The following is a 7,800-nucleotide window of genomic DNA, read 5'->3' as shown; positions in this document are numbered from 1 at the left end:
CTAGGCGTATGTAAACGAGCTAATCGGTCACCTAGAGTCGGTACAAGGTAAGGTAAATCTGATTCCGAAGCTGTGTGGACCCAGGGCTGAGAGCCTGTCACGGCCGAGCAGCCGTCACAGCCGCTCCAAGCAAGCCATGTGGGTCAGCAAAGGGCTGTAAAAAAATGGTTCAAATGGCTCTGAGCACTATGGTACTTAACATCTGTGGTCATCAGTCCCCCAGAACTTAGAACTACTTAAACCTAACTAAACTAAGGACACTACAAACGTCCATGCCCGAGGCAGGATTCGTAGCGGTCACGCGGTTCCAGACTGAAGCGCGTAGAACCGCACGGCCACACCGGCCGGCAAAGGGCTGTACATGGGCAATGCCAGCACAGGGAATTTTGGCGATAGACGGTCGCTTAGAACGACAGACGATGCTCGAAGAAATAGTGGAATGTCAGACAATCTTAAAGATGGGTTAAGTTACAGCTCTCTGAACTTTGACTATTAGTCTCAGTTGTGTATTAATGCAAATCTGAATACATCGGTGAGCTCAGAAAAGTGAGGCACATCCAACGATACAACTGTATTTCAATGTCTTTAAAACTACAGCAGTTAATATTTCACGGTGAATAAACATTTTGATATAGAACCTCAAATTAAGCACTTTTAAATGCTTCATGCGATTTCATTACACAATGTCTGAGACCTCACCATTGCACTATAGCTATAATCTCTGAAAGTTATGTATCTGTATCTATTTTATTTACTGATTTATGATGTTTTCATATCTTTTTCATTAGGTAAATGTTTGACAGATCATCATATACTCCACATCTGCACAGCAAATGAACACAGCATCGATACCTCATATTCTCATACTTGATAAGTTATTTAATGAACATTTTACTATTTTGTCAGTAACTTCATTTAAATGTTTATTGTTAGTGTTATTATAAAACTGTGTCAATTTAAAAGTGCTCAGTCTCATGAGTTAGTGGACACCACATTTGAAAAGAGAACCAATAGAAGCTGCTGTATTAAGACATAAACAACTTTTTAAATAATATTTAATGACGATCGTTTCATGTGGCATGAGCGCACTTGTGCAAGAACACTAGCTTATTTATTTGTGAACCATTCTTCATTTCTAATTATTGTGAATGATCTGAGTGCGACCAAATCTTTATAACATTTCTTTATTTAAATACTGTTTTACATTAGTTTGATGCAGGAAAATGCCCAAGATTGGTCAGATCATGTCTGTAGCACGTACGATCGACGTATTTTTGGTGAGGATGGCCTTCAGCCATTAGGAAAGCAGACAATAGCGGAACACTATGGCAGTCAAGAGAAGCGATCCTGGACTGTTTGTGTCGAGTATGGAAGACCTTTCCATGGTAATTTGTATGATTCAATCATACAGGTGACCGATTCTGGACGGTGAATGGTTGCTAAAGTAGCAAACTTTTGAAGGGTCTCTAGCTCACAAGAGATCTGAATGCGCTCCAAATTACTATTATTTATATCACATTGTGTTACTTTATGAATCATCACACTGAACTCTAGACTGCTGTGAACTGGGTAATATTTCATGTTTTCTTTTTGTGTATCTTTGATTACAATTTAGTTTAGGCATTTTGCTACCATTCTCGTAACGGTCTCAATGTAACTTTACCAAAGAGTATTTCTGTCTGTCTTTTGTTGAACAAACAGTGTTATTTAACATATTTCTCTGTCATCTATATCAATTACAGATGTTAGGATAGATCACTATTTATAAAATTATTCATCTTCATTGTATTTTATATTTCTGTGCATTTTATCAGTTGTCGAATGTAGCCAATGACAGACTATTCATCTGCAGGATGTCGGCTACCGGCTGTAATCTTCAGCGAATTAGTTGTGGGGCATGAAAGGAGAGGCATGCTGCTCGATTCTAAGACTACATTGAGCTATACTTTTTAAACAGAGCCGTACATAGTCAAAGTACCAAAACTATGAGTAACCACAGGTAGAGATGCAATTGGTTTGGACGAATGTACTACTGATTAGAAGAGCAATCACTCAGTAGTACGAGGGTCAGTCAAAAAGTAATGCCTCCTATTTTTTTTTCTACGTTTAATTGTCAGGAAATTTAAATGCAATTACATAGGTTGAAAACCACAACATTGAGGATCATTTTGTCATTTCTCAATGTAATCTCCGCCCATCTCTACAGTTTTGGTCCATCTTTGAACAAGGGCATGTATCCCAGCACGGTAAAAATCACAGCTCTGCTTCCTAAGCCATTGACGCACGGATGTTTTTACGGCCTCCTCATCTTCAAAATGAATCCCACGATGAGCTTCTTTTAGTGGCCCGAACAGATGGAAGTCTGATGGTGCCAGGTCAGGGCTGTATGGGAGATGAGGCAAAACTTCCCATCCAATTTTGACAATTTCGTCAGAGGTGTGACGACTGGTGTGTGGTCTTGCATTGTCATGCAAAAGAAGAACATCTGCCATTGATTTTGTTGGGCGAACTCGCTGAAGACGTGCTTTAAGTTTTTTGAGGGTTGTGACATATTGAACAGAATTTATTGTGCATCCCTGCTCCAAAAAATCAACCAGAATCACACCCTCTGTATCCCAGAAAACTGTTGCCATAACTTTCCCTGCCGATCGCACAGTTTTGAATTTTTTCTTCCTCGGCGAGCTTGTGTGACGCCACTCCATTGACTGCCTCTTTGATTCGGGTTCAAAAAAATGCACCCATGTTTCGTCCCCGGTCACAATTTTTTTCAGAAACTCATCTCCCTCCAAACGGAAGCGCTGCAAGTGTTGGGAGGCTATTGTTTTCCTTGCCTCTTTATTCTGGTCGGTTAACATTCTTGGAACCCACCGTGCACAAACTTTTGAGTACCCCAATTGTTTAATAATCGTGATCACACTGCCTTTACTAAGAGAAATAATGCGACACACTTCATCTGCAGTCACCCGACGGTCACCACGAATGATGTCATCAACTTGCTGAATGTTGTGTGGAGTCACTGCACTCACCGGCCTGCCGCTCCGCTTTTCGTCAGTCAACGGTGTTTGCCCTTCAGCTTCCTTACAACGACGAACACATCGTCTAACAGTGCTGACATCCACTGTCACAACACCATACACCTTCTTCAGTCTTTCATGAATACGTATGGGCGTTTCACCTTCTGCATTCAAGAATTCAATCACACAACGCTGTCTCAAACGAACATCGATGTCGGCCATCTTACAAACTTCTGCTGTGCTGCCACCTGTTGACACAGAAAGTTACTACTGCAGTGGATTGCAGAAGGTGGTTTGAGGAATGGCGCCAAATTCAAATTTTTCACTTAACTTAATTTTTTTAAGTAGAAAAAAAATGGGAGGCATTACTTTTTGACCGACCCTCGTAATTGTTAGGTATAGTCACTCCGGACATAATCATTTCTAGTCAATGATCTGTTGGGTTGGAACGAGGGACCAAGTCCACTCCATGTAAACACAACCCACACCATTATGGAATCAGCACCAGCTTCCACAGACCCTTGCTGACAATTTGGGTCCATAGCTTTACGGGATCTGCGACTCACTCGAAGCTTCCATCAGCTCTTAGCACCAGAAATGGGGACTCATGTCACCAGCCCATGGGTTACCAGTCGTCTGGGGCCTAACCGATATTGTGACGAGCCCAGGAAGGCGCTGCAGGTGAAGTCATGCTGTTATCGGAGGCACTCGCGTCGTTTGTCTGCTGCCAGGGCCCATTGACGCCAAAGTTCGCCCGACTATCCTAAAGGCTACAGTCGTCGTACGTTCCACATTGATTTCTGTAGTTATTTCAAGCAGTGTTACTTCTCTGTCAGCTACGCGAACGCCATTGCTCTCGGTCGTCAAGTGAAGGCCGCCGGCCACTGCGCTGCACGTGGTGACAGGTAATGCCTGGTGTGTGATATCCTCGGCATTCTCTTGACACTGTGTATCGCGGAATTTCAAAATTCCTAACCATTTCCCAAACGAATTGTCCCATGCGTCTAGCTCCAACTATCATTCCGCCTTCAAAGTGTGTTAAGTCCCGTCGTGCGGCTATAATCACTGGCCGGCCGGAGTGGCCGCGCGGTTCTAGGCGCTACAGTCTGGAACCGAGCGACCGCTACGGTCGCAGGTTCGAATCCTGCCTCGGGCATGGATGTGTGTTATATCCTTAGGTTAGTTAGGTTTAATTAGTTCTAAGTTCGAGGCGACTGATGACCATAGAAGTTAAGTCGCATAGTGCTCAGAGCCATTTGAACCATAATCACTGCGAAAACGTTTTCACACGAATTATCGGAGTGCAAAGGACTGCTCCGCCAATGCACTGCCCTTTTATACCTTGTGTACACGATATTACCGCCGTCTGTATATCCTACGATTTTTGTCACCTCAATATAATGGTCGACCAAAAATTTGTGAATTGGTGTGACTGTATCATCATATATGACGGCGTACAATAAAGTTATGTACATATTTTAAGGCACACAGACGTTTTTTGTGTGTTATTTGGTTTATCCTATGCGTGCTTATAGGACCACATGTAGCACAGCGAGAAGTAATAATGAAGTACTTTACGAAATTACAAGTATTTTACCATAAAAATTTTTAAATTCCATAAAAAAGCACTCCGTCTTGAGGCCACGAGTGGCCTACCGGGACTATCCGTCTGCCGTGTCATCCTCAGTAGAGGATGCGGATAGGAGGGCGTGTGGTCAGCACACCGCTCTCCCGATCGTTATGATGGTATTCTTGACCGAAGCCGCTACTATTCGGTCGAGTAGCTCCTGAATTGGCGTCAAGAGGCTGAGTGCACCCCGAAAAAGTGGCAACAGCGCATGGCGACCTGGATGGTCACCCATCCAAGTGCCGACCACAACCGGCAGCGCTTAACTTCGGTGATCTCACGGGAACCGGTGTATCCACTGCGGCAAGGCCGTTGCCTCTAAAAGTAATGCATTATGGTTTTAATTATTGTCATATGCATTATGCCTTTTCTATTGGTAAAGGGACTGTAAAATGACCGGTTAGGTCGAAACTGCTTCCAAGGTAATTAATTAATACTTTCAACAGCATGGTGTGATTATTTTGCAAGTGGAAGTCTTCCATGTGAGCTGTGCCGCACAATTTTAATAGTCTTAATCTGAGTCCTTTTGGAACCCCCTTTGTATCTAATAGTTGTGTTAATTTTGTTGAATTGTTATTAATCCAACTGTGTAGAATGAACACCTGCCAGTTGGCAATGAAATGTTACACGTAGGTTACGGCGACGACAGGAGCTACCTGGCAAGTTCCCAGTCAGTAGGGCCTGGCACCGTAGGGGCAAAATACAGTCTATTAACGAACCTCCTAGTGTTCTTACGAACTGTTTTCGAACTCTTCTTCACTCCTCACAAAATTACCCGCACGTTCGCAAGGTGGGAAGCACTGCTGGAAGAGGACAATCGGAGGAAAGGAATCCGCCGGCGGCAGCTGCGGTCGAGCAAACTGGAGCAGTGAAGTGGGGGCGGTAACTGGGTGCCGGAGTTGGGTGACTCCGGGGGCGGCGCGTACCAGGGATGGTTAACTCCGGAGGCATTCCGGGCCGGCTGCTTGGTGCTGGCTGCGTGCTGTACGCTGCAGGCTGTAGGCTGGCGCCGAGGTGCCGCGTCAAAGGCCTCCACCGCCGCCGCCGCCGCCGCCGCCACCGCAGCAGCCGCCGCCGCCGCCCCCGTGGCCCGGGGCGCCTCGCCTAGCTAGCCGGCCTCTTTGAAGGCCGCCCTCAAAGAAGGACCGCCGCAAACAGCCCGGGGACTGGCGAGGCGCTCCGGAACTCGCCTCCTTCTTCGACCTCCCCCGGCCTCCTCCCCCACCGCCGCTGCCACCGCCAGATGAACAAGTAGCGCTCGAGACTTGCTGCCGCTTTGTTTGCTCTCCGGTTCGGCGCAGCAGACTGTTCCGGTGGGCGGGTGCCGAGCTCTAACGGAAAGTGTCCGGAAGTACCCCGAGGAAATCGGGGACGAAGTTGATTTTGTCGTTCAGTGGCTGTTGTTTACGAAGACAAGTTCAGGGCCCGTGGAATACTGAATAACTGGCTACTTTAAATACGCAAATGTCTGTACCCACTCACTTTTATTAGGTTGGTGGGTGAGTTGGAAGGCTTTTGTTTTGCGTGTTGATATTCCGTTTGCTATATGCTGATCTATCGACTGACACTCTAATTTGTAGTTCACTGTTGCTACTTTGAATTTACATATTGTCATTCGGTCATTTGGAGATAATAAGTGGAGCTGTGGACGCCAGAAAATGGAATACCAAGGGAAGAAATTCGCGCATTTCCAACACATTCTTTTGTTTGAATTCAGTAGTTCGGAGGCAGCAGTCGAGACAGTCAGACATATTTGTGCCGTGTATGGGGATAGCGTCATTGGAGAGAGCACGGCAAGAAAATGGTTTTATCAGAGGATCATTTTGACAATAGTGACTCCCCGCGTTCAGGAAAACCTTCAAGGGTTTGATGAAGATAATCCACAATGATCCACGGCACTAGCGAACTGGCAGAAGTGATGAAATGTGATCATTCCACCATTGTGGGATATTTAAATGTAATGGGGAAGCTTCAAAGATCGGGTCTGTGGGTACCGCATGCGCTAAGTCAAAACTACCAAAATCATCGTGTGGCCACATGTGCATCTCTGCTTGCTCATCAATTGACTCGTGATCATTCCTATCCTGTATCGTTACTGGTGACGAGAAATGTTTTCGTTATGCTAACATAAGGACAAGAAAGGAAAGGTTGAGCTCAAACAGAAAAGCAATTCCCCACTGCTGACACTTTTTGGCAGCCACTGAGATGTCTTTCAGGCGCATCCAAGAACAACGATCAGGAACATTTTGTGAAGTGATGCTACTCCACGATAACGCTCGCCCGAAATCTGCTAGACTGACAACACTATACAGGAGTTGGGTTGGGTAGTCAATCCACACCCACCTTATTTCACCTGATCTTGCGCTCTCAGGTTCCCAACACTTCTGTACTCTACCACAAAACCTTCGAGGACCTTCCCTCCCGGATGAGAATGCGCTTCGAACATGGCTCTAGTAGTTCTTCGCCTCAAAACCACGTGATATCTACAGTCGCGGAATCGAAAAGTTTCCGCAGCTTAGGCAGACTTGTGAATAGGGAAGGAGAATATGTTATTAACGACTAAAGCCTCTGTTATGTGTATCTGTTGCATTTATTAAACTTAGGGAGAAATGCCACCAGTCATGCAGCAATCCAATATTAATTTATCTGTAGGGTGGGTGAGAAGCCCCTGTATGGGTGTCGGTTAGACCGTCAGCGAGAGCGCACCGCGTGTTCCTGCTACTAATAAGGCGAGTACACCTTCCGCTTGTTACATATTTTACGAGCTTCAAACAGGAGCGACTTATTTTCAGTTATCTGTGCAGTTACTAGTTTATTTTTGTAATTACTTGCGTGTTCGAGTGCTTACTAGGCACTACCTTTTATTTCAATAACAGTAGTGTACAGTACCGCCGTTACTATTGACCGCTGTATCGACCCTCGTTTCGTAGAGCCTTTTGTTTGTTTACTTAGAACAGCTCAGCGTCGGTTAGACCGTCAGTAGAGAGCACTTCGATTTCCCGCCGCTAATAAGGCGAGAACACCGTTCGTTTGTTGCATATTTTTACGAGCTTCAAACAGGAGTTACTGCAGTAATGGATAGGAACTGTGATTGTTGTGTACAGATGCGAACTGAGTTGGCGACCCTTCGCTCACAGCTCCAGGCTGCGTTGGCTTCCG

The 7,800-nt window shown here is 45.3% G+C and overlaps 1 pseudogene; it reads right to left on the bottom strand.

The window, feature by feature from the left end:
* Positions 1–4,840: 4,840 nt before the first annotated feature.
* On the bottom strand, positions 4,841–4,958 carry LOC126268411 (5S ribosomal RNA; annotated as a pseudogene).
* Between the last annotated feature and the right edge of the window lie 2,842 nt (positions 4,959–7,800).

This window comes from Schistocerca gregaria, chromosome 4 (genome assembly GCF_023897955.1).
Source record: "Schistocerca gregaria isolate iqSchGreg1 chromosome 4, iqSchGreg1.2, whole genome shotgun sequence".
NCBI classification, from domain to species: domain Eukaryota; kingdom Metazoa; phylum Arthropoda; class Insecta; order Orthoptera; family Acrididae; genus Schistocerca; species Schistocerca gregaria.
This window is presented reverse-complemented; position numbering and strand designations above follow the sequence as displayed.